The sequence below is a fragment of the Neophocaena asiaeorientalis genome, unplaced genomic scaffold (assembly GCF_003031525.2).
Source record: "Neophocaena asiaeorientalis asiaeorientalis breed wild unplaced genomic scaffold, Neophocaena_asiaeorientalis_V1.1 scaffold582, whole genome shotgun sequence".
NCBI classification, from domain to species: Eukaryota; Metazoa; Chordata; class Mammalia; order Artiodactyla; family Phocoenidae; genus Neophocaena; species Neophocaena asiaeorientalis.
In genome coordinates this window covers 343,263-353,828 of record NW_020172996.1, presented here as the reverse complement: position 1 = coordinate 353,828, position 10,566 = coordinate 343,263, and positions in this window count along the sequence as shown.

The window sequence follows — 10,566 nt, the reverse complement described above, 5'->3', positions numbered from 1 at the left end:
CAACTACTGAGCCTGGGCTCTAGAGCCCGCAAGCCACAACTACTGAGCCTGCGTGCCTAGAGCCCTTGCTCTGCAGCAAGAGAAACCACTGTAATGAGAAGCCCGTGCACAGCAATGAAGAGTAGCCCACACTCGCCGCAACTAGAGAAAGCCTGCATGCAGCAACAAAGACCCAACGCAGCCAAAAATAAATAAATTAAAAAAGAATCTGCCTTCCAATGCAGGGCACACGGGTTTAATTCCTGGTCAGGGAACTAAGATTCCCACATGCCACAACTACTTGAGCATGCAAGCCACGCCTAGAGAGCCCACGTGCTGCAACTACAACAACAGAAGGGACCTGTTATGAGTGACAAAAGATATCCTGTCACTCAGGAAATTCCAAGGGTTTTAGAAGCTCTGCCAGGATCTGGGGACAAAGGCCAATTAAATTTCTCATTATACCACATTATTGGGTTAGTATTAAAGCAGGATGTGATGTGCATCCAAAGCCATCTGCTAAGAAATTGCAAAGACAGAAAAATAACCAAAAAAGCCTCCCTTATATAGACAAGCACATAGAACCCATTATTTACATGTTTTCAAGATAAATATAACTAGTCTTCAAGTAACAGGACTTGACAGCATTGTGAAAGATGAAATAAAATCGAGTTGCTTATGTCAAGGGGTTTTTAAACGGAGCTGAGAGGCCATTAAAGAAGTGGGTCTTACGCACATCCTCACCAGGTGAAACGTGACCTGGAATGGGCCAAACCACAAGTGTTTCAAGAACTCTGCAAAAGTACCTTGCTCCAGTAACATTTTTGCTTAGTGACACCTTTAGCAACCAAACATGCTTAGCCAAGACTAGCTTTCTGCCGCCAGCAGCAATCAAAATACTTTGAATTATGTAGACATTCCGCTTTTTGTCTTTAAAAACCCGACTTTCACTCCCTAGTAGGACACTATTTGGGTTGCTACCCGAATCTGTGTATCCTGAGTTGCAATTCTTTGACCCAAATAAACGCTTCTGCTTGATTTTGCCTCAACATTTTCTGGTTGACAGCATCATTTGTCACAGATTGTTTAGCCTAACTATACCTGGTAATTGGGGTGACCATCTGTGTTAGCAAATTGGCTTTATCTAGAGGAAAGACAAACTACTTTGGGAAGTTTTTTCAAATTGGAACAAGGAACCCACCGAGGTTAGGCTCCTACCCTCCCTCGGGTACCGTACCGGGAGATAGGTGAGCTAGCTCCCTTGCTGTTTGCATTTCAAGAAGCTGGGTCTAAAGATGTTTCCATTTTAAAGAAATGGCTCCTAGGTTCTTAAGAAAGACTATTCTGGGTCATGAATCTGAAAAACAAAACAGCCCAACTGACAAAAGTCCTATCTAGTATTCAAATGGATGCATTTTAAAGAGATAAGGAAGTGCTTAGAAGTTCTCTAAGCTAAATGCTCTGACAAAAGACAAGGGAGAATCTCCCCATTTTCAACAGGAAGAATTAAGCCTCATAATTAATTTGTATTTCACACATGGGGAAACACAGTGTAATTGACATTACAGTGTAATAGATGTGGATTGAAACACAGTGTAATAGACATGGATCTGCCTAACAAAATACCCTTCGCTAAAAATTCAGGGAGGCAGTCAGAGTCCAAATGGCATTTGGAATCCTCTTCATACGAAGTATAGAGAGAGGGCCATTGGTTAATCAGATTTTTATCTCTTTTTTGTCTTGAAAACTTAAAGTATTACAGTGCCCACTTAGGGAACTATGGCTTTATAAGCTTAAAACTTCCTCACTAGGGAATCCGCCTAAAACCTGTCCCCCCTGTTTGTAGCCCTCTCTTCCATTCTTTTGCTTCCCTCTACAGTATTCTTAGTTGGCTGAAATACCTCAGTGTCCCTTGAGTTTGCAACTTCCTTGTGAAGGAGACACATTCCTGGATAATGGATGTTCAGCCTGGTTGTGTTCAAATTTCTGACATTGTCAGACTACTCAGATTCCAGATGGGAAAAGAAAAGTCTGTTAAATCATTCATTTTTCTCCTGTGCATACACAGTTCCATGGATTAGTCACTCCATCTATTGATTGAACCAAGAGTTGCAAAACATGGTTTGAAAAAGTCTGCTAGACCTGAATGAAATAGATTTGGAGGTTAATAAAACTCATTTAAAAAGGAAACAATGGGACTTCCCTCGTGGCACAGTGGTTAAGAATCTGCCTGCCAATGCAGGAGACATGGGTTCGAGCCCTGGTCTGGGAAGATACCACATTCCACAGAGCAACGAAGCCCATGTGCCACAACTACTGAGCCTGTGCTCTAGAGCCCATGAACCACAACTACTGAGCCCACCACAACTACTGAAGTCTGTGCGCCTAGAGCCCGTGCTCTGCAACAAGAGAAGCTACCACAATGAGAAGCCCGCACACCACAAGGAAGAGTAGCCCCTGCTCGCTGCAACTAGAGGAGCCCTGTGCACAACGAAGACCCAATGCAGCCCAAAAAATGATAAATAAATAAATTTTAAAAACTTGTGAAAAGTACTTATTGATAATATCTGGAAAAAAATTGTCCTAACGTAGGATGAAAGAAAGATAACCATTAATCTTCTAATGCTTTACAGAGGTTTGGCTCTTTCTTTTTATTTATTTATTTATCCTTTATTGAAGTACAGTTAGTTTACAGTGTTGTGTGGTTCTGCTCTTTATAGTGCTACATAAAATCTTGGTGAAAGGTGTTTTTGAAGGAAAAATTGTTGAACTGTGATTTTGAATAATGGCCTTGACTTTTAGGTTACTAGATAAGAAGAAGGAGAGCCTCAGAGATTTGCTTTCAAGAGACTTTAGACATTTGATTTGTGTATGTAGATGTTTACAAATTATATGTTTTTAAAATTTTTATAATGTCCTTATCAATTTTGCTTTTTGAACAAATTAAATTGATTGAATAATTTTATTTGTGAAATGGAATTACATCTTCTTGCTGATTTTATCACCATGTAAAAAAATGTCATCACAGTATTGTAGTTTAATAAGACCTAGGATTTAATTTCTAATGATTTCGAATTTATAAATTGAGTACATTGGATTTATGGGTCAGCTAAGTTATTATTTCCACAAATTATTTCTTTTTGCTTGTTTTTTGGTCGTGCCGCACAGCATGCGGGACCTTAGTTCCCCAACCAGGGATCGAACCCGTGCCCCCTGCACTGGAAGTGCAGAGTCCTAACCACTGTACCACCAGGGAAGTCCCTCTACAAATTATTCTGTCTCCTTAGTTCAGAGTCTGGACATGAAGTATCCTTTATTGTGTCTCAGCCCCTTCTGTCTTTCCTGAGTGTTCACACAGCTTCCCAGCACCAACCCTTCACAGGCACTTCTCTCTCTCACTGGAATATTCTTCCCAGAACTCAACATATAGTAAATTACTGCAGAATATTTTTTTCATACACAGAAATACATTCTCAAGGTATCTTTTCTTGAGCCTTCAGACTAGGTCAAGTCCAGTAGTTGTATTTGGTCATAATCACCTAAACTTGATCTCCCAGCATTTACAATAATTTAAGTTGTGTAATAATTTGTATAGATGTATGCTTAAAGACTGTGTCCTGGCTGAACTATCTTTTTTTTTTTTTTAAACCAAAGCTAAGATACTACCAAGTGTAAAACAGACCATTATTTTATAGGCATTTCAGAAAGAAAAGTGCCGTGATAAGGTGCCTTAATGATAGTTTTATATGATACAGAAGTCAGTCATAGAGTCCTTTGTTACTTTCAAATTGCTTACATTCTGAAGGATTTGGCAACTTCTGCTGTGATTTGCCACACTCAGTTGAAGCACTAGGACTAGGATGAAGCCTATGAACTCGATATCACAACTGCTCAGCCACAAGTATAAGATGTTATTCAGTATATGATACCTCCCAATTTTAGAGCTGTTAGAAGGAAGAAAAATGTGTGTCCTAAGATCATTGAAATATATCGCAATCCCTGTGAGGGCTGGAGCTACTGGTCTAATTTAGGTAATTGAATTACCTAATAGTACTTGGCCCATAGTAGAGGCTTAGCCTTACCTAATGGATGAATGGACATATGAATATTTTGTAAAGAACAGAAACCGTCTGGTCTTGTGACAAATCTAGAGAAAATTACCTTTTGCCCCAGTAGAGGAAATAGAGCCTGGAGACAGAGTTGTTGTTATTGATGAGCACAAAGGGAAAACATTGGGGAAACATGACTCCACAAATGTAACAGTATTTATCAGACATACCCTTGGATTATCAAATAGCACCATGCAAAGAACCAAGATGAAGGAAAGCAAGTAGAAAATGACAAAGGTGCACATCAGGATCAGGATGGTTTGGGTGGCTCTGGTCTCGGGAGAATCTGGGGCAGTGCTGGGTGCTGTGAATATATCATACTTGCCTCTTGTGCCTGTAGAAGATGCTCACTGTGGAGCCGTTAGACCAGGCCGTAAGGCCCAGACACACATCAGTGAACACATGTTATATTTTTATATCGTGAGAGAACAGTTATCCCTGAGAAGAGGGTGAACCAAAATATGTCACCTCAATTTGGCACATTGATTTTTTTCTTTTTTAATATATTTCTGGCCATGCAGCGCGGCATGTGGAATCTTAATTCCCTGACCAGAGATCGAACCCGCACCCCCTGCAGTGGAAGCGAGGAGTCTTAACAACTGGACCGCCAGGGAAGTCCTTACATTGATTATTTTGAGTTCAAGGCACTTAAGCAACAGCAGGCGCAAGGAAACTCTGACTCTTTTTCTTCCTTAAAGCAGGACATAGAACTCCCACGTGGATGTTATCTTCCCTAGAGAAGAAGGAAAGAAGACATTCTTATCAACCCAGACATGGCACCAGAGGAATCTGCAAACAATACCTTACTCCATTAGTTTCCCTCCATATATTTCCCTTCCCACAGTTTGCCCCCTGTGGAAGCCTAAAACTGCTTTCCTCTCTCTTGTCATTTCTCTATGACTTTATTGTTCTTTGTTGAAGTTGCTATAAAAGCTGGAGTTCTGAGCCTCCATTTTGAGTTACTTCTAGTTTAGGTTTCTCCCACAGGGTGTGCACTGCACTCATTCATAAATTGCTTGTTTTTCTCTTATTTTTTATAAATTTATTTAGTTAGTTATGGCCGTGTTGGGTCTTTGTTGCTGTGCGAGGGCTTTCTCTAGTTGCGGTGAGCGGGGGCTACTCTTCATTGCGGTGTGCAGGCTTCTCATTGTTGTGGCTTCTCTTGTTGCGGAGCACAAGCTCTGGGCACGCAATTTTCAGTAGTTGTGGCTTGCGGGCTCTACAGCTCAGCTTCAGTAGGTGTGGCGCACGGGCTTAGTTGCTCCACGGCATGTGGGAATCTTCCCGGGCCAGGGCTCGAACCCGTGTCCCCTGCATTGCCAGGCGGATTCTTAACCACTGCGCCACCAGGGAAGCCCCTGTTTTTCTCTTCTTGATCCGTCTTTTTGTTACAGCCAAAAACTCAGAAGGTTCTAGAGGGAACATCATTTTCCTCTCTTACACATACTAAATATGGACATAAACTCCAAAATTCTTCTCCCACCCACCCCAATCTTAACCTCATTTGGGTCACACACAGTCTGCAGACATGGACACCAACAAAAGATTTGGCAACAGGCTCAGTTACTCTGCAAGTTTCCAAGCACTGCTTGACCCAAGAAATTACACATAATTTGTAGTGTAAATACTTTGAAAGGTGGACAGTGTATGCTTTTAAATGCTAAATTTAACCCCTACCTTTCCTTTTTGAATTATAGCATGTCCAACTACTGTCTTTTACAATTTTTATTCACCTCAAGAGGAAGAAAATATTTCTATTTGCTGACCCCTGGTTTTCCACACTGCCAATGACTCTGATAGACCCAGGAACTCCCTTAGTCTGAGTCAGGGAGAGGGTGTTCTGTTTTGAATTGTGGTTAAAAATATGTATCACATAAAATTTATCATTTTGTTATTTATAAGTGGCATTAAGTACATTCGCATCCTCCTTGTGTAAACTCATATTAGTTTAGTCTTTAAAACAACCCTGGGTGGGGGCGGGAATTCCCTGGCGGTCCAGTGGTTATGACTTGGTGCTTTCACTGCAGAGGGCCTAGGTTCAATCCCTGGTTGGGGAACTAAGATCCCACAAGCTGGGCGGCCCAAAAACAAAACAGAAAGTAAAATTTAAAAACCCTGGGATCACAACTTAGAGTCACAATTTGCCCAAAGAGAGCACCCGTCTTGATTCAGGGGTGCCATTTGTGGGGTTCAATCATGTTTATCTATCTTCCTTCTTCTTTCTAGTGGTGACGAGGTGGTGTGTGACAGCCAAAAGTGGCTAGATGATAACACTGTAAAGTCAAAGTCCTACACACCAAATCTGCCGTACACATCCAGAAATCTTAGGTTCATGTGCTGGAGACCCCGGCATCTATAACTAATCTTCTCCATGTTTTTCTAAGCTTCACTTTCCCTTTTTACGCCTGGTATCTTCCCTGATCGTTCACGGAGAAATTAGATCTCAAACAGCAAGAGTCATATTCCCACCACATAAGAAAGGAATATGCATGGGCCTGCACCCATCTTATACTTCAGCCTCCCCAGCCCCATCGTTTCAGAAAAATGTCCCTCTTTCTGTCAAAAGCCAAACATGAGGTAAAAGACATAAGTGTAGGAGGAACTAGTCTTGTTTTGAGCTACAGACAAATATATATATGTATACACACACACACACACACACACACACCCGCCGCCGCCAAGAACAGCAGAAACCTGCACGTGGACATTAACGGTGGCTTTTTTCATAGCTACCAGGACTGGGAGGCAACCGAGATGTCACTCGGTTGAACGGACACAGATGGATACATTCATGCAAGGAATTATTTGGTGCTAAAAAGAAGTGAGTGAGCTATGGAACTGTGGAGGCGACAGAAGGAGAACCTTAAATGCATATTACTCACTGAAAGAAGGCAATTTGAAGAGGTTACATACCTTATGGCTCCAACTATGTATGACATTACAGAATAGACAGAAGTTTGGAGAGGGTAGAGAGATCAGTGTGTTGCGAGGCGTTGTAGGGTGTTGGCGGTTGGGGGTGGGGGTGAATAGGGAGAGCACAGGATTTTTAAGATGGAAGTTATTCTCTATGATACTATAATGGTGAGATAGATTGGTCAAAACCCACAAAATGTACATCAAGAGTGAACCCTAATGCATGTGGAGTCAACACACTGATGTGGAATGTTGATAGGATAGTAGAGAAGGGGAAGGCTCTGAGGTCACTCTCTCTCTCTGTCTTATTTGTGGGGTTGGTGGGAATCAGCGATGGCAGAGGAGGGGGCATATTGGAATAAACTGTACTCCAGTTTTGCTCTGAACCCAAACTGCTCTTTAAAAAAACAAACAATAAAGAGTTGAACTTTTGTGAACACTTGCCTGTTTAACATATAACCTTTCAATATCTTCACCTGACATCTCTTTATTTCACTGTATACACAGTTTCCCACCAGATGGCTCCAAATACTGCTCTCTTTTGCCATGGACAACAGTGACTTCTTTGGTGAACATCTAATGCTCACTTTCCATTTATCACCTTACTGGACATTCTAACAGCTGTAGGGAAGGGAAAATTCTCCTCTTCCCTCTTTTTAGGGTCTCTGACTGGGCCTAAGGTTGAAACTGACAAAAGACAGATTAATAGAAGAGCACACACATTTTATTAAATGTTTACATGCACATGGGAGATTTCATGAGAGATCGAAGACCCAAAGATGTGACAAGAACAGGAAGCTTTTATATCTTTTAGACAAAGAATCAATTTGTGAAGAATTGACAAGACAAAGGGGTCTGGGCTGTGGGTAGTTTACAGTGAAGAAGTGAACTAGGAAGATAGGCATGAGATTAGTCAGGTTTTGTTGGTACAAACTGCTCAGTCCCCAATTCTCCCACTCACATTTCCTGTCTCTGGTGATTAAGAATGTCTTCCTCTTGGTACAGGGAGGGTACCTTTCACATGGGAGTTTGATCTCCTGCTCTCAGGAAGAAAAAGTAGTGTCAGAGCATCCTTCCTGCATCTGCTGTGTCATAAGTGCCTGGAATTCAAAATAATTGATGTGCCAAACAGTGGGTGATATTTTGGGGTGACATGTCCTGGTTTCCTTCAAAGCAGTTCAGGTAAGTGGCTCACTTATCTTGGTTTCTTGGAATGCTGTTATCTCTGGCTCCTGACAACCAGAGGTTTCTCATTTCACTACTACCTTCCTTGATGCTCCTCCACAGCACTGTTTACCAGCATAGGCTCCTCTGCATGGGTGTTAACTTGAAGCACATCTGTTGCTCCACGCTGGGCCCTACAGTCTATTACCGATATGATTAAAAAAATAAATAACCTCTGAGTGGTCTAGTCCATTTCTAAGGCATTAAGAACTCTATGCTTATAAACCCCATATTTCAACTCTTTCCAGAATTAGACGTACGACCACCTAGTTGGTTTTCTGACTTGGATACCTCACAGAAATGACATATTAAAACTGGTCCAACCCTAAAATCTTATTCTGCTTCTTCTTTACCCTGGCCACGCCCCAGACTTCCCCCTGTCTGAATGGATTTTACCACTGTTCACGTACTGAGTCTTTTCCAAACTCCAAAAGCGTTTCCTCATCCTGTATGTCCCCATGTCATAGACAACTCATTGTCCAGTCCTGTCCATTCTTCCTTCGCTATGTATATCCAAACACTTCTATTTCCACGACTACCCCTGCCACCAACCATTTCTGTAACCAGTCACTCCTTGAAGGAATCCGTGTTGTTTCCAGTTTGGGGCTCTGATGAACAGAGGGGCTGAGACCATTCAAGCCTAGGATTTTTCGTGAACATAAGTGTTGTCCGGCGGGGGAATAGGTGGCGTCCTCCAGACCACCCTCTGATTTGATGCTTTGCTCCCTAGAAGGACTCACAGGACCCCATAAAGCTGACTTCCTGGAGCTCAAACTGATACCGCGTGGCCCAAGGCCCCTGCCATAAATCACACTGTTAGCCTCAACTATCCAAGTCCCTAACTAAATAAGGACATTCATCAGGCATTCCAAGGGCTTCCCAGGAGCCAGGCAAGGCCCGACGTTTCTTTGGAATGTGCTGGTTCTGAACATTCTAGACCTGCTGAGTCAATCCTTTACTCGACAATCTATTTTTATGTGACTGGGGGTTGAGTTTCTGGATTGTACAGTACTTGCAAAGCTTTTTGTTTTTTGTTATTTGTGTGTTTGGAAGCCACCACAGTGACTGTACCATTTTACATTACCACCAGTATGGGTGAATGACTGGGTTTCTCCTCTACCTCATCAGCATTTTATTACCGTTCTGTATGTTGTTTAAGGCGTTCTGATGGATGTGTCCAGGTATCTCGCTATGATTTTCACTTGCATTCCCAGGAAATGCCTCATATCTTTTTACGTGCTTATTTGCCATCCAATCGTATCTCTTCCTCTTGGGTGAAATGCCTGTTCTGTGTTTTGTCTATTTTGTATTTGGATATTTTTAAAAAAGATAATAGTTTTGAGAGTTCTTTCATATTCATATCTGATGTGTGGTTTGCTTATGTTTTCGCCCTGCTTCAGTCCTTGGTCCTTTCATCCTCTTCAGGTGTTTCACAGCCTAGGTTTTTAATTTTGAAAACTTCCAATGTCTCTATTTCTTTTTATGGATCACACTTCTGGTGTCAGATTTTAAGATCTCTTTGCCCGACCCTAGATACCCATTTTTTTTTCTTGGAATATTTTCCTCTGAAGTGTGTTCTAGTGTTAAATTTTACATTAACGTGAGTGATCCATTTTGGATTTGTTTGTAAGAGGTGTGAAGTTAAGGTGTTTAGGTTAAGGTTTTTTTGTTTGCTTGCATGCTTGCTTTTGTGTTTTGTTGTGGATGTCCGATTGCCCATATCATAGAGAAGCCATTTTTTCTCCAGTGAATTGCTTTTGCACATTTGCCAAAAATCACTTGGGCTTAGGCATATTTGTTTGAATCTCTGTTGTGTTCCATTGATCAACGTGTCTAACTGCAAACATCACATGGTCTCTATCAGCTCTATAAATAAGCTTTAAATTATGGGCAACTTTATTCTTGGATTTTGAAATTGCTGTAGCGGTTCTAGTTCCTTTGCCTGTCCATCTATCTTTTAAAATAGAAATACATGTACTTAAAACACACACACAAAAAACCAAACCAAAGGAAATTCTACACCTTAAAAAAAAATTTCATGGAACAGTTCACCATCAACATTAACCTCACTTCAAACACACACAGTCTCTCTCTTTCATACTGTTGCATTGTACAGATATGCTGCAAGTTTATTTAGTAAAAGGCTATTAATCCTCCCCTGTTTTTTATGGTAAGTAATGATGAAATCAGTATTCTTATCACTCCATGTACATTAGCACCAGTGTTCCCCACATCCATTTTTTGTCTTTGAACTTTTTTATGGTCAATGCAGAGACAGATTTTGTTTAAACTTCTATGTGGTCAAGTTATAAATTATTTCCTTCATGTCTTCTGAGCTTTT